Source organism: Rattus norvegicus, chromosome 3, assembly GCF_036323735.1.
Source record: "Rattus norvegicus strain BN/NHsdMcwi chromosome 3, GRCr8, whole genome shotgun sequence".
In the NCBI taxonomy this organism is placed as follows: Eukaryota; Metazoa; Chordata; class Mammalia; order Rodentia; family Muridae; genus Rattus; species Rattus norvegicus.
In genome coordinates, this window is record NC_086021.1 from 54,606,204 (window position 1) to 54,626,465 (window position 20,262).

The following is a 20,262-nucleotide window of genomic DNA, read 5'->3' on the forward strand; positions in this document are numbered from 1 at the left end:
CACAGTCCCATTTACTGAACCTTCTGCAAATGGGCGGCCCACACGTTCCCTAGACTTTATTTCACCCACCCTCACGGCTGCACCTCCAGGTCCTACAAACCACTTCCCAGCAGAGGGTTTCCAGCAGAAGTCTTGTCTGGTTTGGGCACTTCCTATTTTCCAAGCAGAAGAAATATCCTATCAAGTGGCATGTGGTCAGGAGACATGGCTCAGCGGTTAAGCACAGTGGCTGGCTGCTCTGCCAGATCTGAGTTCAATTCCCAGTACTCACATGGCAGCTTCCAAACTATGATGGGATCTGACATCCTCTCTTGGCATGCAGGCATAGCATTCATATATAAAACACATGCATAAATAAAGTAACACAAAATAATAATAATAAAACACAACGACAACAACAACAACAACAGAAGCATGCTTAACTGGTCAGGATGCTGAGATTAAGAGGCTGAGCCCTAAGTGGGACAGCTTCCTCTACCCCCTCCTCCCTGGCTTTGGGAAGTAGAGAGAATGTAAGGGCCAGAGCCTAGGGCAGAGCACCTTGCAATGCGAACATAGTACTGTGCTTGTGAACTCATGCCAGCTGAGGTTACCTGCACAAACAAGGCTAATCCAGCCAAAACAGGTACGGGAGGTGCTCTCCTGGCCCCATTCCTTACAGAGGAGCTCTTGGACTCTGGGGAGGGAGAAGTATTCTTTTGTTTGAAAATGTGCGGCCACTGGTAGATTTCCCATGCTCCCGTGTGTAACCTCACATCCATACACATAAGGGTAACACTAACTGGACTTTAAAAAAAAAAGGTTATAAAAAAGAAGAGAAAAGAAAACATGAAATCATTGGGTAACACTGGGGGAGAACTTGGGGGAATTGGGTGAATATGATCGTGATTCATTGCATACGTGTACAAAAATCTCAATAATAAAGAAAAAAGTGTGTGTGTGTGTGTGTGTGTGTGTGTGTATGTGTGTGTGTGTGTGTGTGTGTGTGTGTGTGTGTGTGTGTGTGTGTGTGTAGCCCAGCAAACAAAAAAGACATGCTGCAGGCGGGGAGAGAGAGGAAGGGGAAGGGCAGGGCTAGAGTAGAATTTATGTTTTCTGGAAGGTTTTCAGCCTCTCCAGGTGGCATCACTTACAAGGCCCATCCATGATCACACACACAACAGAGACTCACACGCTCCATTGACTGAAACCAAAACACCAAGAGGGCTGGGCCTACCTCTCCAGGGTGGGACCTGGAGCGGCTCCTTTGTTCAGCCCCACCTGCACTGGTGACCCGTAAGGCAGGCCCTGCCACTGCTCCAACCTGGGACATCAGCCTCCATACCTGCCATGGGGGAGTCGCAGCTGTGGTTAGGCACACCCATGTGGTGCATCATGAAACTCTTTTCCAGGATGGACTGTCTCTTGTAGACCTGCCAGGGAACACTAGATCTTAAACACTTCCTTCTGTCTGATCCACTGATGAAAGAGGGGCCCGGGGCCCTGACAGTGTTAGCCTGTGGTCAGGGGGAAGGGTGGGTTCACCTGTCCCTGACATCACCTTGGCAGACGGCCTTCAACTTTTGTCGGTTTAGTCTGCAGTCATAGCAGGGCCCTGAAGTAGTTATTAGAAGGATGGGCTCTGTACATCTTGAAAGACGAACGTTACTTTCTGTACAGATTTGGGTAAGTTTTCTCTGTGTGTCCATAAATGTAACCAGCGGGAACCAGCTACACCACATACCCCTTGCACGTGTGCTAAGGTCATCTGTCAAGAGGAAAAATTTCAAGATGCCAGTGGCTTAGGTGTCCCCTTATCATGCAGAGCCCATGGGTAGACGTCTCTATGGTGATCACCCCCATGCCTAGTTTCTACAAGAGATCATCCTACCAAGCCCCTCGAGCCTCCAGGCCACCGTGCTTTCTTTGGAGAGGGACAGGACTGGACTTCAGATTCAACTCTGCCACATCCTGAGTCAGTTGTCCCAATTCTGGGTTGGTTCCCACTGGTGCAAGACAGACAGACAGGCCATCCTATTCTGTGTGACCTCTTTGTAAGTTAGAGATGTGACTGGCCACTTACACAGGCGTCCCAAGAGTGTAGGTCGGCAAACCAGCTATCTCCTTGAAGGCTTTGGGGATTTATCTACAGAGAAGCAAGGTTGGATTTACAATCCAGAGTTGCGGAGGACATAGCAATAGAAAATTATCTTACTAACACGAGGGAAAGCCGACGTTTTAGAGATAGGTGAAGCCTGTAAGGGGTAGGACCGAACGGTCTAAAAGGCCCGAGTTCTGTTTCTCAAGCAGTTGTACTCTTTGCCTCACAGTTTTCACCCCGGAGTGACTCTAGCATCTATGAGGGCGGCAGTGTCCCTCTAGCTGCTCCGAGCGGGGTCTGTGCTCTTTTCCCAGCCCGCCAGGCTAGGTGGGAACAGCTCCTCCTGCACGGGTGCATTAAGCAACCTACTCGCATTCACCGGGCTTCGTGCCACTGGGCGCAGGACCCAGGCGGCGTCCCCAAGCCGGCACCCGGGCTGCTCCCCCACGTGTGGAGCTCACCTGTCGGCCCGCCTCTCCCGGACGCCCCAGGTGGCTCGGGGTTGGGAGGAGCCACGCCCCGCCCGGCGCGGTCACAGTCATCGCCAGCCCGGAGCGGGTGCCTGGAGCCCAGGCCGGGAACCGAGCGAGGCGCCGGGAGCCGGCCGGCAGCGACTGTGCAGGTGAGCTGGGCGAGCTCTGCGGGGCGACCGCGTGCGGAGCCCACAGAGCAGGGGCTGGGAGGGGCGCGCGGCTGCGGCGAGCACTGCGAAACGCCCCGCGGAGCCCCGGGACTCTCCGAGTCGCGGGGTAGCGCAGCTGCCCACATCTGGATGGGGTGGGGGGGCGGCATCCGAGCGGGCACCGCAGGGAGCTGCGCGGGTCTCCCCAGTGACGCCGGGATTGGAAGCTAAGGCTGAGGCTGGGGCCCGACTGTACGGCCAAGTGCGAGCCAGCTCCCGCCCTTTCCTCTGCGGCGCTCCAGTCCGGCCCGCGGGGGCCGCAGTCTCCGCTGCGCTGCCTGGAGCTTGACTTTGTTGTTAAATCACTAACCAGCACATTGGTTAGTTTAGTTACGTAGGCTTCGGTAAAGCGGAGTCGGCGAGGCTGCCCTTACTCCAGGGGGCATACATAGTAAGTCAGCGTGGGTGTCTGTGCCCGAGGGTGTTGTGGGGTGAAGGGATACTGCCCACTTCCCTCCCAGTGCCTGGCGATCGGAGTGATAAAGTGGTAAGAGTGGTCCAGAATGATGTTTAAATTTCAGTTTACTTACTAGCTCTGTGACCTTGAGCAAGCTCCTTAACTTCTCTGAGCCTGTTTCCTAGAATATAACATAGGTATTATAATCATCAGATGGCCTTAAATTATTTGATGCCCATGAAGTACCTAGCATGATGCTTGAGGGTTTTTCCTCTCAGTTTAATTCCCAGGTGTTAACGCATTCAACACTTCTTGTCTCCAGAGGTCCCTGCATCTTTTGGAATAGAAGACATCTGGGCTTTGGGGGGAGTGGTAATGTCTGTGTGCCTGGGAGGATTGGGGGCACCCTTCTGACGTGCTGAATGTAGTGGCGAGGGGTGGGGTGGGGGGCGGGGCTGTTCCTAGCTGCTAAGATCAAGACAGTCAGTGCATGTGTCCCCCTTGTAGAAAGGTGTAATTAACCTGCTTCTGCCATTATGAACTGTCAGAATTCTTAGGGTTAGGGTTTGGTGGCTTGAAAGTTGTCTTACACAATGTAGGAATTGGCTGGGCCCTCCGAAGGCAAAGCAAAGGAAAAGTCCAAGGGTTGCAGTTTCCAGTGTAGCTAGATCTTATCACTGCTATGAGCTCCCAGGACAAGTTCTCACCTCGGGGGCAGCTTAGTTCTTTCCCCACTAGGTTTACATGTTCTTTTGTACACAATGGTCAATAGAGCTGACACCGAAGGAAATAGAAGGAGTAAAGGGGAAGGAGAGAGAGAGAGAGAGAGAGAGAGAGAGAGAGAGAGAGAGAGAGAGAGAGAGAGAGGGGAGAGATTAGCTTAGCTACTGGGATAGGTAGCCCTGTCTCACTCAACCATAGGCGATTTGAAAGCCAGCTCTCAGAAGCAGTTTCGACTCTGGGTAGACAGAAATAGGACTGCGAGTTCCACTGTGTCTGCTTTCCTTGAGGACACCTCAAGGAGGCCTCGCTCAGCGTGGATAACCTGGCTGCCCAGCCTGCTAGCTTTTATTCAGTGCTTAATTCATTCAGTCATTCCACATTTGGTCAATGCCCAGCATATGCCAGAGCGTCTGCCAAGAGTCAGGGTGGATGCTCAGAGGAAAGATGTCTGTGCAGATAAGCCGTGTTGGAGGTTGTCTCACTGCAGACATAGCACCACGTGAAGTGTCCCTATTAAAGTGGGGCTCAGCTCTAAATGGATATAACCAGGTTGTTGAGCAGTATCAGTGGGGTACTGTCTGGGTCACAGGGTAGGGTGTCTGATGCATCCAGCTTTAGTTAGGCAATATTACCTTTTCCCCAGGATGTCTGGGGTGGGGGAAGCCGAAGGGGGAGGAACAGTTTACAGCTATAGGTCACCTTCTAGAAATTTCTATAATTTCCCTGATCTCTGTGGGGAATCCTATTGTCGATCTCATTGTCCTCTTTCCATAGCAGAGGAAAGGGTAGGGCTCACTTATCAGTCTTCCTTTAGATAAGAACATTTAATCCTCCTTACCGTTCTTGTCATTCATTGGCCATGTGCTGTTGACTGGAATGGGCAGCCTACTCCTAGACCATCCTTTAGCAGCAGATCTGGGGCTGTAATCGCATTTGCCAGATATTCTTCTGAGCTGTGACTGGGGCCATCTTCCCTGAGCTGCGGCTGGAGCCCATCTTCCCCAGCTCTGCATCTAGCACAGTTGGAAGTCTGCGAGCAAGGCCAAGGCCAGCGTAGGCACTTAGTCATGCCTCCTGCATATCCAGAGTTCAATTCAGTAGGAAAAGTATAGGGTGTGGCTTGGGGAGGGGAGAAGAACTGGGTGTGGCATAGCAGGAAAGACAGGGGCACCCTTTGTTGGGACCCCAGCGTGGTGTCAATTTGTTGAACAACTTACACGTGAAACCCGGAAAAGGCTTTCTAAGCTGTCCACATGCCCCTTAGGATGAGTGACAGTTTTCTATGTATCCTTGTCATTTACAGAGCGGTAATGACTTGGAAGAGTTCCAGGAGGGGCCGTGTGTAGTTGAAATCTCACAGATGTCTATGGTCTTCCCCTAGCGACCCACCCTAGCCCAGGGCCTTCTCAGTCCTTCTGAGAGCACTCCCATGCTTAAAGCCATGGCTGGGTTTCAGCATTGTTACCTGCCTTCAACTAACAGGCTGGAGCTTGGCAAACAGGCTTCCGGATACTGAACTCGGTGGGTGACCTTCAGGGACCAAGTTAAGTGCTGCTTTGAAGTATTTATTTAGCCTGTTTTTTATTGGAGCTCGAGGTGAATGATGCTCTTTGTTTCCACTGGAGATGGTGGACATCAGTGGACACTTGCTGTTCTGTTGTGGAATCTGGCATGCGACTTCCCATAATCCTCTCTCCTCGGTCCCTAGTTAGTCTCGAAGTTGGTTGAGTGATCCCTAATCCCGGAGAAAGTAGGTGGGAAGGGCCAGATCATTTAGCTATTATTGTCAGGATCGCTGAGCAGAAGCAGAGGGAGGTTATGATGATTCAAGCCTGGGGCCAGAATCCATTCTATAAAGTTGCACTAAGCACCTACTGTATGCCCCATACTGTTTAAAGCGTGGGAAATCCAAAACCCTTAGAAATGAGAAAGTCACTGTTCTCACGGAGTTCACAGTCCCCAGGAGGAGACATAGTTATGTTTTAGACAATATTTTGGATTCTGAGCACAGAGGTATTGGGGAGGGTTGAGAGCCACACTGAGAGTGTTACTGGAACCCTGGCCACGATCCTCGAAGTTTTCTATTATTTACTGCAGAGAATTGTTGCCTAAGTGAGTAGGTATGGTATGTAAAAAAGGCAAATGTTTGCCTAGAGGTGGGTTAATATTAAATTACTTAGAACATCTTATTTTTTTAAATATGTGTGTGTGTGCATGTGTGTGTGTGTGTGTGCATGTGTGTGTGTGCACTTGTGTGTGTACGTGTGTGTGCCTGCCAGAGGACAGCCTCAAGAGGAAGCACACTGTGAGATACAGTTCCATTTTGTTTGTTTGAGACAGGGTTTCTTGCTGGCCTGTGGCTTGCTAGTTTGGCTAGGCAGGAAGTCCTAAGGATCTGCCTGTCTCTCCCTCCCCAGCTCTGGGATTGCCAGTGTACAGCCATGCAGCTGGCTTTTTTATGTGGGTTCTGGGATTTGAACTCCGGCCCTCATGCTTGAGTGGCGAGCTCTTTCCTGACAGAGTTATCACCCCAACGCCTAACCTTTTATTTTTACATCTTTTGAATAGAGTTTCTTTCTTTGTTATATCTTTCCTTGTTCCTATAGTGACTTGCAAAACATAATAGCAGGTGATGAGAAATGAGCGGAGAACCGTGAGTGAAGGGAAATTAGGGCCAGTCCTGTCATCGTTTTGCTCTGGATTTGTTTAGTTTTGGAGGCGGAGATGGAGGAAGTGTGGCTGCATTACAGATGTGCTCATTCATGCTCAGGGATCATTATTTAAACAGTGAGAAAATAAATCTTGATGCGCGGACAACTGTATCCTTTGCCGTATTTTAAAGAACCATTCTTATTTGGTAGGAAAAGTAGTCCCTTTACTAAGGACTTGTATGAAATTTATCTGATGTGTTCAAAGTCTTAAATAATGTCCACGTTTTCTTTTAAAAACTTCATACATTTATGTTCTGCACTTAAGGTCTATGGCTGAGTTAAGCTCTGAGTATGGTATGCAAATGAGCCAGTCTTTGGGGGCATGCGTAAGCCCCATTATTGTAGCCCAAGTTGTTAAAAAGGACCAAAATTTCCCAACTGAATTTTCTTGGTTATTGCAAAGAAAATCAATCAGGCACCAGAAGGATGGCTCAGTGTGTAAGGCTGCCCAGCCATACCGCATGACTTTGATTGTTGTACCTCACGGTATCAGCAGGTTCTTCTTAGACCTTCAGATAAATAAACAAATAAACAAGCAGAGGTAAGTGTAGTGATTAAAGTATACTTTATACATACTTTATAATATTAAATACATTAAATAAAATGTCACAAATATAACGATTAATTGACTCCGGAACGGTCGTTTCTATTCTGCCTACTACGTGTAAATGCAGCGACCCGGCCGGACCACTTTTGTTAGTACCATTTGAAAGCAGGTGGTCTAGGTCACCAGTGCTGTTCTTTCGCACCATTGTCATGGCTTCTTTAGCGCCTTTGCCTTTCTGTGAGAATAGTAGGATCGGCTAGTCAGTATCTATAAAACTTCCCCTGGGGTTGCAGGTTGTAATTTGATTGACATTTCGTAATATTTGAGTCTTGCAGCCCACAAATAACCAGTAATTTGCCTCTTGTTTCTATCGTCGGAATGTTTCGTAGATTTTTGGAACAATGGTTTTGTAGATAAGGTTTTACTGTGCTCAGACCTTAAGTATTTAGTTTTAGGGGCTTTAGTCACTATATAGAAATGTGGTTTATCTTGGTATACCGAATTTGTAGTCAGTGAACTTGCTAAAATTACCTCTTGTCTATTGTAGCAGACTTGGTAAAGCAATTCAGATTTTTTCCCCCCAAAGAGAACCACATGCTTTGTGAATAGAAATAGTTCTCTTTCCCAGCTGTCTTCTAGGTCCTTCTTGCTTGACTGTGCTGGCTAAGGATTCTGCCGTGTTTGGGTGTGGAGAGAGAGTACTCCCTCTCTGACTCTTTCAGAGGGAGGGAATGACCAGTCGTTCACTTGTTAATTTTCCAAACCAACACGAGCCAGGGGTTGGACTTGAAGGCTATGCTTTCTGACTCTTGTTCTAGTATCTCTGACAGCCATAAAAACAGACCCAGACCTCCCACTCCGTGTGCTCTTTCTTGCTGAAGCCGTTTTAAAGGTGTCTTTTTTTGTTTGTTTGTTTGTTTGTTTGTGTGTCTTTTGGTAAGAAAATTTCCCTCTCTATTCCATTGTATTTGGCGTTTAAATTCTCCCTCCTTGTAGCTAAGATTTTCTCTTTGTTTTTGGCCTTCAGGGTTTTGACTTTGGCTCAGTCTCTGCACTGCACGCGGGCACACTCCTGGTGGTTATGGAGCTGGGCTTTCCTTTTTCTTTCTTTTTTTTTTTACCATTTAAATTTTTTTTCTTTATTCACTTTACATCCCACTCACTGTCCTCTCCCAGTTACCCCTTCCCACACTCCTTCCCCCATCCTCTGAGCAGGTGGGGTTCCCCCTAGGTTTCCCCCCATCCTTAACTAGGCTTTCTAAACTTCTTGGGTTTATACTTCATAGCTTTCATTCATTTTGGAAAATTCACAGCAGCTATTTTGTTTTGCTTTATTCTCTCTCTCTCTCTCTCTCTCTCTCTCTCTCTCTCTCTCTCTCTTGCTTTCCCCCTCCCCCTCTCCCTCCCCCTCCCTCCTGAAATTTCAGTTATAGTTATCTTACAGTTTTGGGTATAGATTTCCATCTTGAGCGCAGTGGTGTGTTTTCTGTGTTTATAGCTTGCTGGTTTTGTTTAGTTTGGGTAATTTTTATTCACCTGCTTTCAAGCTTGCTCTATATAATTTTTTTTTTAACTTGGCCATGTGAACTCTGAGAGAATCCTTTTTGAGAGAGTTTTTCCACTTGTTTCTGAGTTTGGCCCATTGCCCATTTCTTAGAGTATTTACATTGGAGTCTTTTTGTTTATTTGTTTGCTTGCTTGTTTTGTTTTTTTTTCCTCTGTTAGGATAACCTATTTCCTCCCAAACAGATAGATGATCATGTCGTTTGTGCATTCCACTCGTTTTTTTTGTTGTTGTTTTTTATGTAAATAAATGATTGTTTTTAATTCTTTCCCTGATAGCTTAACATTTAAATGACATCTGTCTCCATTTTTTTATTTACTGCCTTGTGGTTTTCAGTGCAAGTTTTCCTTGCTGTTCATATACCCTGCAATTATTGTGGTTGAGGACTAGACACGTTGATGGGACACTGAAGAAGTATCCTTCCCGGGCCTGGGCCTGCCTTCCTATTGCCGCGTTGTGTATGGTGTGAGGACTTCAGCAGTGTAGCCTGCAGTCAGACGGGATCTGATGCATTTCCGTGTGCCAGACTTCAGATTCCTTCACCCCCCACCCCCATGTATGTTTAGGATAAGGCTTTTCTCAATGGCTTCCACTGTTGACCTCAGGTCTCCTTTTTTGTTTTGTTTGGTGCCTCAGAGTGGTCTGCACTGTGTTCTCCCAGCTCTTGCCTTGGTATTCCTTTGCTGTTTCCTGAGGCTCACAGGTGTATCTGCCCAGGTAAACAAGTGCTCATGTCTTACTGCCCTGCAGGTAACATTTCTCCTTGGATCGGGTAGTCTGTTCTCTGTCAGTTGCTCAGTGGATTTGAAAAGGCGATGAACCTGAAGTTTGCCTGACTTTTTATTTGGCAGAAGCATGGGAAAGATGCTCCTTTTGGTTCTGTACATCCTGAGCGGAAACAGAAAGCACCCATTTTATGTTTTAAACCTGTCCCTTTTATGATCTTCATGGGACATCTTGGCGTATGTACTCTATGAAAACTCTGCATGTCTCACCCCCTCTCAGTGGGCCTGAGCCCTCACTCGGGAAGCAGTAAATCATGTGAGTGTTTGGTGTCTCAGATGGGAGCGCCAGTGCCTCAGATGATCTTCTTTGTGATCTAGTCATTGGTGAGTCTCGCCTAATCCTTCTGGCATTCACCTAAGCCTGGTCTGAATATCATGTATAGCTTCCCCTTTCATGGGGAAGTATTCCAATATGGATGCATGAAGCTTCAGGCTGTATATATCCACCCATGGGATCGTTTTCCTCTTACTGTGTCTCAGAGGCAATGAGCTGCCTGTGATCTCCACTGATGCTGTTACCGACTGGGTAACACCTACGAGTTCCCATCCAGCTTTTCAATGCTTGCATGAATGCCCTTCAGGACAACCAGTGGTTTGGGTGCTACATGAAGTTCTTGGAAGAAATCCATGGTTCAGTGCTTGTTTATGTACACACACACACACACACACACACACACACACACACACACACACACAGAGAGAGAGAGAAGTGTGCACGTGCACAAGAACTCACGGCAAACATTTTATGAGATAGTACTTACTCTCATTTAATGTACTCCTCTACTCCTCCTAAACTCATTTCATGCTGCACAAATACGTTGCTTCTTGCAAAATGAAAAACACCTGTCCAGCACGTCTGTCAGCAAACATGCTTTTGAAGCACTGCAAAACAGGCCCCTCGCTGCCTCAAAGCACTCTTGGGTTTGTTATATGTGGCTCCTCCTGCAATGTTTTGACCTTCCTCACTGTCCCGGCTGATTTTATGTACCAGGGACTATGTGATGTGCTGAGTGAGAGGGCCAGTGACATGTCCTGGCTTGGCCTGGGTGACAACTCTTGTTATGCATGATACGCACACCGAAGAGTCATTTGGGGGGGTGAGAGCTCTCAGAGGTCACATGTGTAGGAAGGTTCATGCTGTTGGTGAGGAGGCAGCTCTCTGGGAGGTTTGAAGGTAAGAGCAAAACATACAGAGAAGAGGGTACTTGGAGTAGAGAGGATGTGGCAGAGGAGGAAGCTGCTTTAGTAGTCTCCAAGTTCTGTCTTGAGCCACAGGCTCTGAGAGAAGTTGAAGGTTAAGTTGAAGGGGGAATGCTAGTTTGGACTTTTCCTCTAGACCAGTGGTTCTCAATCTGTGGGTTGCAACTCCTTTGGGGTCCTAAATTACACTAACATAATATATATTCTACATATTCAATATTTACATTACAACTTATAACAGTAGCAAAATTACAGTCGCGAAGTAACAATACTGTCATTTCTAGGTTGGAGGTCACCACATGAGGAACTGTATTAAAGGGAAAAGAACTGCTGCTCTAGACAAAGCCCACAGGAGGCAATGGACTTAATCCCCCCTCTCCCCTCTCTCCTTCATTCCACCATGCCAGAGCCTTTGGGTACTCCGACTCAGACAAAAGTGGTTTGTCCGTTACCTTGGAAGCTATGGCTTGTGAACGATGCTCTGCTTGTTCTGGCCACTTCAGGGCAAGGCCCTTGAAGCCCTTGAAGCCCTTGAAGCCCTCATGACTTCTATAGAGTTTTGGAGTGAACACCCCTAGCCACTGGGCTAATTTTGTTTGCTCTCTCTTGTCAGGAGCCCTCCAGCAGATGCATGACTAAGAGAGTATGTTCTCAGAGGTCACCTCATTGCTGTTCTTCAGGGCCCATCTCATTGGTGAGGCAGACTGGGTGTCCCTGTTCACAGCAAAACGCACCAGTGTCACAGTAGTGTGTAAAAGCCGCTAGATGATGCTGTGTTGAAAACACATCATGCTGGGCCTCATTTACTGTGGTAGAAGACAGGGATGGGTGCACTCCACAGGAAAAGTGGTGTGTGCTGTTCGCTCCTTAGCAAGGATGGGAGCCAGGCGTTCACCAGCTGCCAGAGGAGTTAGAACAAGGGTCAGCGTTATGAGAGGACCATTGCTGGGCCCACATAGAGAGGCTGTTAGTGTAACTTAGGATCAGACAGCATAAATTCCTCCTAGAATCCAGTGTCAGAATACTAGCTGATAAAACAACGAAGATCTACCAAATTCTTTATTTTATTTTGCCTTGGCAGCTAGGAAGCTTGGAGCTAAATGTAGAAATAATTATAGTGATAATTTTATTTCAAGTTATAGGTATAAATATTTCTTGTCTTACTATGATTTTGCCTTTTTTTTCAAAAAAATAATTTTTATTTTTTATTACAGTGGTGATATGTATTCATTATTAAAAACATGATATAACAATTTCTAATCCCAACTGGATATTTTCCTTTCACACAGAAATAGTCTTGACTTCATCCTAGTCATTGTAATTTATTCTCTGTATCTCTCTCTCTCTCTCTCTCTCTCTCTTTTGATATATATCAAAAGATGAAATGCGACCTTTTATGTTGTATTAAAACTGATTTTTAAGCTTAACACTTATTGAGCATTTCCAAAGCCACAAAGCCTTCCCTCCCTCATTGTCCTTGGTTGAATGTCTGCGTCATGGCGAGGATGTATCAAGCTGCTCTTGAAGCTTGAATTTGGCTTCTTGCTGTTACAAACAGCTCTGCCAGGTACGTTCCGATAGCTAAGCCTCTGGGTGCACACACCATTATTGTCCTGGAATGAGTTGCTGGGTGGGCACGTCATAATTGGGCCAAGAGCTAGACTGTTTTTCAGGCTCTGGATGTGTACTCCCCTGTTGTTTTTCAGAAAGCATGGACTGCTCTGTCATATGGCCTAGAGTAAGAAGCTGCTTTCCCAAGCCTTCCCTGTAAGGGGATGATTAGTTTTTAAGCCTGCATTTAGAGGTAGGACTTCTGTCCACGGGCCAGTGAGGAGATAGGCAAATCCTCTTCCCTTGAAAACTCCTATAAATCTGAACAAAATGAACAGACACCACTATGTTATCACTCTGGTAATCCATCAAAGCTTGTAATAACTGGAAGGGCTTTATGAAAGAAACTGCTGAACTCTGAACAAGAATAGTGGTGTTCCTGCCTGGCTGGGGATACGGTCCAGTCCACCACCCTATCCCAGGGTGCAGGGGTATACCCCAGGTAAGGGAGATAGATGGTGGGCTCCATTCCTACTGATGCCAAGACTACAGGGATCCTCAAACTGAGTGAGTGGGCGACTGAGTCATGAGTGGGGTTTTCTCCATTTCTTTATTTCAGTTCCCCTTTCATTTTCATTTATTTATTCATTTTAAGATGTGTTTTCTTGTGTGTATGTGTGTGTGTGTGTGTGTGTGTGTGAACTCACATGTGTGCATGTGCATGTGTGTATGTACACACACTTCTGAAGGCCAGAAATGGCATTGGGTCTCCTAGAACTGGAATTATAGATGGTTGTGAGCTGCCTGGGTGGTATGGTGCTGAGAACTGAGCTAGGGTTCTCTGCAAGAGCAGCAAGTGCTCTTAACCCTGAGCCGTCTTCTCCAGCCCCACCTTCAAGTTTTTATTTTAAAATCTGCACTTAAAATAGTTCTTGTTATAAACATTTGCTTATTACTGAAAAGTTGAACACAAATGTAAAGAGAAGAAAATACGAAGCACACGTAAGCCTGCTTGATACTGGCTCATTCCAATAGGCCTTTCCAGTTTGATGGAGACCCTGGTTCCTCCTTGCACATAGTCACCATCCTAATGTGGTGACTGAGCACTTGTCATGATGCCTGTGCAACCGAGGACCCAGAACCTGGGTGTGGTGCTGCTCGCCTAGTAATTGTCCTGAGTTTGAGGTCAGTTTGTCCTACACAGAATTAGGGCAGCCAGAGCTACCTGGCAAGACAGTGTTAAAACCCCACCATGAAAAAGTGGGTACCCATTTTTCTATCTCTCAAGAACTCTTATCAGCAGTATGTGTAAGCATGTGAGAATCATTAATCATAACAGTCAGAAGATGGAAGGGACCCAACTGTCCATACACTGATGAATAGATAAATACACACCTGGTGTGTGTGGGTGTGCGTGTGTGTGTGTGTGTGTGTGTGTGTGTGTGTGTATGTGCGCGCGTGTGTGCCTGAAAAAGCACTGGACCATGGATTTCTTTCAGTTTGCAAGGCAGTGTAGCAGTGATTTAGTTAATCCAATTTGATTCCTGGAGAGTCGTGTGTGTGCTGCACCCACCCAAGAGCTCTGGATTCACGAATGAAAGAACACACACACACACAGACACACACAGACACATACACACAGACACACACACAGACACACACACACACACATAGACACACAGACACACACACAGACACACACACAGATACACACACAGACACACAGACACATATACACAGACACACACACAGAAACACAGACACAGACACACACAGACACAGACACACACAGACACACACGCATACACAGACACACAAACAGACACACACACAGACACAGACACACAGACACACAGACACATATATACAGACACACAGACACACACACACAGACACACAAACAGACACACACAGACACACACAGAAACACACATACAGACACACACACAGACAGACACAGACACAAACACACAGACAGACACAGACACACACACACAGACACACACACAGACAGACAGACACACAGACACACACAGAGACAGACAGACACAGAGACACACACACAGAAACACACATACAGACACACAAACAGACACAGACACAAACACACACAGACACAGACACACATACAGACACACATACACAGACACACACACAGAAACACACAGACACACACAAACACACAGACACAAACACAGACACACAGAAACACACATACAGACACACACACACACAGACACAGACACAAACACACACACAGACACAGACACAAACACAGATGCACACACAGACAGACAGACACACAGACACACACAGACACAGAAACACACATACAGACACACACACAGACACACAGACACACATACACAGACACACACACACAGAATCACACACACACACACACACACCAGCTAATTTTGATGTCTTGACTAGCTAAATGGCTAGGCACTTCTAAACCTCCCTGTGGCTAGCACACCCTCCCCTCCAGTATTCTTGAACTATTACATCTCTGCTACCCCAGACCCAATTGCAATCTAAAGTTCCCACTTCTGTGCCCCTGATTGAAGCCAGCTAGGGGCAGGGGCCATTAGCTTTGGGAGTCGAATTAAGACAAAGCATTTGAAGTAGTCCCCAACAAGGTGGATAATGGTACAGCCCCTGAAAATCTTCCTGTAGCATCCAAGTCACTGATTGTCCTGAAGGGTATTCATGCAAACATTGGAAAGTTGGATGGGACTCTTCCTCCCCACTCTGTAAAAGCATAAAGATGTGATACACATGGCACACATTCATTCGTTTATAGTGCACAATTCAGTTAGCCTTTTTGATATGTTCACAGTCTGGGCAACCATCCTATCTGGAACATTTTGACACTTTATAAGGAAACCTGTACCCTTAACAGTCACTCCTGTTACTTTCTTTACTTCCTTGGGCCCTGGTACAAACCAGTACTGATTGTATTTGCCTTTTCTGGTCGGTCCATACCCTTGAAATCCTCCAAATACATAATCATCTGTGTATAGTTTCTTTCACTCAAGTGCTTTAAAGGTATATGATTTGTAATAGGTTTAAGATGTAGTCAGTTTTCCATTCTTTTTAATGACTGAGTAATATTCCTTTAGGTGGATATGATACGTTTTGTTTATCTATTCGTCAGTGTGTGTGGAGACTTGCCTTCCTTCCATCTCCCCACTATTATGATTGATGATTCTCTGAATATCCATGAACCAATTTTTGTGTGGACATGTGTTGCCCATTCTTCTGCACAGGTATCTAGTGAGGATTACAGTTCTGCATCATACAGTGGATAGCTTTATAGTTAGCTTTGTGAGGAACTGTCACTGTTCCCAAAGCGTCTGTCCCATTTCCCTTCCCTTCCCACCAGCTGTGTACAAGGGCCTGGGGTGTCCTTAACCTGGCTGGGCTTGATACTGCTCTTCTCATAGCCATCTAGTCCTTGTCAGTGGTATCTCTGTGGTTTTAACTGACATTTTCAGCTAACGGTACTGAGGGCATTGTCAGGTACAAATCCTGTATCCTCTTTAGACAAATGCCTGTTTAAATATTTCGCTATTCAAATAAATGTGTTACTGGCATTTTCACTGTCCAGTTGTTTATATCTGTACGCACATGCACGTAATACTCTCGGGCATATGCAGGCACTTGCTCCTTTTCTCCCCCCCACCCCCTTGCTTTCCCTCTTCCCTTCCTGTCTGTCATAGCTGGGCAGCTTTGCTTTACCATGTGACCCTCCCCGTGATGCCTTCCTTCACCTCAGGTCCAAAAGCCGTGGAGCTAGCCTACCACGAGCCCGTAGTCCTGCCTTCCTTTAACGTTTAATTGTAGGAGTTTGGCACAGTGAAAAAAGCTGATGAGTATACCCAGTTACGCTGTACGTCTTCTTTATGTTCTTTACAATTTTAAAAATCTTACTTATCACGTGAATGTGTGTGCGCACATGCACGCCTGTGCATGCGAGTGGGGATGTCAAGGCACATATATGTCAGGGGTCAACTTGTGGAGTTACCTCTCCCTTTCCAACACATGGGCTCCAGGGTGAAACTCTCTGTCATCAGACTTAATCTCACCCACCATTCATTAAAGTTTTTCATTGATTTTCTTTTTATAATTTCAGTTGTACAAGCCTTGAAGCTCTATTATTAAATTCTTCAGCATCTTATCAACTATGTTATCTATCTACCCATCTATCTAGCCATCGTTTATCTATTTATCAATTATCTATCCCATCTATTAGTGCAGTGTGTGAGTTGTTAGTTTCATTTGAAGTTATTAATACATAGAAATAGTTGATTTTTGTGTTTTGATTTTGCATTCTGAAATGTTGTTGACTTCATTTATTAACTCTAGCAATATTTCAAAGAATTCATTATGCTTTTATAGATACAACATCATGCCATTTACAAATGGGAATATTTTACCATCTTTCCCTTCCTTCCTTCCTTCCTTCCCTCCCTCCTTCCTTCCTTCCTTCCTTCCTTCCTTCCTTCCTTCCTTCCTTCCTTCCTTCCTCCCTTCCTTCCTTTCATTTTGTCTCATCACCAAGATGAACTAGATGAAGTACTTCAAGATGCTCATGGAGACTTTGTGAGGGTAATACAGGGGATAACTGACTTTACTAGAGATCACCGTGCCATAGTAAACTAACAAGATGAGAAGAGACATCCTGCCCCACATGTCTGATGGTCCTGAGTGTAAGGTAAATGCTCTTACCTGTGCTGGTTCCCTATGACTGTCTTATACTGTAGGAGTCCAGATGAATGAGCGGAAGTTACTGGGTCTGCACTAGAAATAAAGACTCCTCTGTCCTGTCCATCAGGAGGTTTAGTGTTGTAGCCAGAAGAAAAAGAAGTATTGTAGCTGAAGCATCTGTCTATTCAGGTGACATCTAGATGTCAGTGTTTTACTGATACAATCAAACGTGTAGACATCCATTATTTGAAAATCAAATAAGATACTCATCTTCCATCCTGTCCTTTTATATTTCGGGGTCCCACCAAGTGTGGTAGGTACTGTGCTGGGGTCACCGAGGTAAATTAGATGAAGCAGCTCAAGGCGCTTATGGAGGTTTTGTAGTGGAGACACAGATATCAGTTAAATATTCTTCCATCCCCACTGAAGTAACTTGTGGGGGGAAAACAGATGTGGTGTTCATCCTTGCCACTGGCTGGAACATTTATTTCTGCAGCACAAAGTAAAGCTTCTTAGAACTACAGATTTAAATTCTTTTGGCCTCCCCTCTACCTTTCAGCAGAAGGACCCTCTTAGCTTACTCAACAGTAGCTGTCTTTTCTCCTGAAATGCTTACGAGGTGGATCTGTGTACGCCCACTCCCACTCTTTCTCAGCAGCCAGCAATCCATGTGCAGCCCACTCCTGGCTCCATTTGTTGTGTCTGGTGTGGGTAATCTAACACCACTCCCCACGATCGTCTTTAACATGACTCGTCTAGGGTTGCTAGCCTGTGCAGAGTGGAAGGCATTGTCCTTCCAGTAGATGCTTATGACATGGAACTGACAGGGTTGGGGGTAGGGGGGACGTGCAATCTAACTGCCAAGCTGAGCTATGGAGAAAGCTTTGGGGAGGCTTCCTGTTCCGTTTAATTGCATGTTCAACTTTCATCGTAAAGAGGACGCTCCATCTCTTTTAGACTTGTCAATTCGGAGGATTAACTGGGATATATATAAAGTCATACTTGTGTGTTTACTGTTAAGTCTTCTTTCCAGACGAGAATGAAAGCAGTATTAGCAGAAGCAATTAAATAAGTCACACCTCAAAAATTTTTTTTTTTTCTTTTTTCTTTTTTTTTTTTTTTTTTTTTTTTTCGGAGCTGGGGACTGAACCCAGGGCCTTGCGCTTGCTAGGCAAGCGCTCTACCACTGAGCTAAATCCCCAACCCCACACCTCAAAAATTTTTACACAGTTTTCAATGCCCATTCTGAATTTTACGGTACATGTGTTTCCATTTCTGCTTTTCTATTTAAAAGAAATACTTTGCTCTAACTTTATTATATACTATTTATTATAGCGATGAAAAACAGCATCAGGTTTTTATTGTCCCACTGGTGCAATGGAATGGAAACCTTGAGGTCCTGCACTACAAAAGAAATGAATGAGCTCCACAAACCTTTCAGGTTTAATTAACTTTTAAACAAATCTGAAATTCCAGTTCCCCATTTTTTTTATTGCAATCTATTCCCCCCCCCCTTTGATTACGAGAGGGAGTGAGATAAGGCTGCAGAATGCCCTCTGCTCAGTGTTGTTTACTGCACACGACACAGCAGCCAATCCTGTCAAAGGGGACCAGGAAAATCACAACTCTATTTGTACCTTGTACATGTTTTGTGAAGTCCTGTCCAGCCCCTGTAGTAGAGCACTGGCCTCTCCCTGCAGACTTCTAAAATAAAATTAAAAAGAGGAGGGAACAGCACTTTAAGCACCAGACACAAATACTGTATAAGGGCAAACTGAGAGATCTGGAGAATGACTTGATCATGGACGACACTGACTTCCGTGCTTACACATGCAGGAGACCAGGAAAGGAAGTGCAGAGGGCTCCAAGATACCCGCAGGGCGTGCGGGCCTCTGCTGACCTGATCCTGTTGGGGTCATTTGTCCTGAGAGGGGCAGTGTGATTTTAGCAGAGCCATCTCTGTATGCTCGTCTGAAAGCAGTTCACAAGGCACTGCAACATTTGGTTACTGCTTACCTCAGTCCCAGCTCCGACTCTCCTCTGGGGTTTGCTAATGGGGAGAAGGCAGATCAGGGTGTAGTGGACTGTGACTGAGGCAGGAGGATTTGAACTAGCAGATAACTGAGTCTTGCTCTTGATTCTCTTGCCTTTGCTGTGTGACTTTGGAAGAGTTATCTGGCCCTTCTGAACTATTCTGGCCATATCTGCAAAATACCGCTCTGTACTAAATGTGTGATCTCAAGCTGAACTCACAAGACAGTCCATTATTAATCCACCTCAGATTAGCCTGCACACATCACTGGAGCTCCTTGGCCATGACTCCGAAAAGGAGCTGCCTCGGTGTCCTATCCTTTTATGCTTCTGCAAGCTTTGTTTTGAACATGTTCAAATAGCGGAGTGACTGAAGCTAAGGCTTTCCTGTCTCTTATAACGCAGTCATCTGTGACTCTGACTTCCTGTCCAGTTGCATGGGGAGGTGGGGGCTCCCATTCTACTCGGGCTAACTGCCTTTCTCAGGTCACACAGGAAAGTGGGTTTTAGGTGATAGAAACACATGTTTGCACAACTTCACCTTTCCCATTTGAAGTGACCCACCACACTCTCATTTGGCCATCTCTCTCCTTTACTGTAAGATTGGAAGCACTGTGGGAGCCACAGGGTTTTGAGGGCAGCCTCAGTCTACACTCCTTGCCCTCAGTCGCTCTTCATGGTGGCTCTCAGACCCTAACCCTAACTGTTGAATGACCATCTCTGAGGTTAAGGGGATGATTAGCATCTGTCAGCTACCCATGGGTTTCTGAGACCCGTCTCCCCACGCAAGCTGCCTGAGAGCTTCTACTAAGTGGGTCTGGGTCTGTTTACATCAGGCCTTCATCTGTCTCCTCTTCGCCCTGGGACTCTCTTCCTTAATAATGTGCCTTCCGCTACCACAAACTTCTTCCTCATGTTTTGGGCACAGGGCATATACTTCTGGGTCAATGCTCAAGGGAAACTTGACTTTCCAGGCTGTCTTAAGAAAATGCAGTGCCCTTTTGTTTCTGTATCTAGATGTCCTGGTGAACACAGAGGCCTTCTTTGAAAAAAGGCTTGGCAGAGGGAACCGTCATGAAAGAACCATTTAATTGAGGAGTACAGGGCTGCAGACCCAGGGGTGTTGAACAGTTTAATTAATGCTTATTGAGAATGAAGAGCTGATGATTTACAGATGGAAATCCACATCTCCTATCTCCCTGTCTATCTCTCCATGATGCGCTTGTCCTTTTGCCTGCTTCCCACTTTTGTTAGTTTTTATTGAGTGCCCTTGGGGAGACC

The 20,262-nt window shown here is 46.0% G+C and overlaps 1 protein-coding gene across 8 annotated transcripts in view; it reads left to right on the forward strand.

The window, feature by feature from the left end:
- The first annotated feature begins 2,116 nt into the window (after nt 1-2,116).
- Lypd6b (Ly6/Plaur domain containing 6B) overlaps nt 2,117-20,262 on the forward strand; it is a 161,655-nt gene continuing 143,509 nt past the window's right edge. For 3 of the 8 annotated variants that reach the window (XM_039105382.2, XM_063284108.1, XM_039105390.2), the window contains exon 1: nt 2,137-2,702. The gene's annotated coding sequence lies outside the window, so the exon portion shown is untranslated. Of the gene's footprint in view, nt 2,703-2,815; nt 3,154-20,262 lie in introns of those variants that run through there. The other 5 variants (XM_039105384.2, XM_039105387.2, NM_001395757.1 and 2 more) reach the window with 4 other exon arrangements.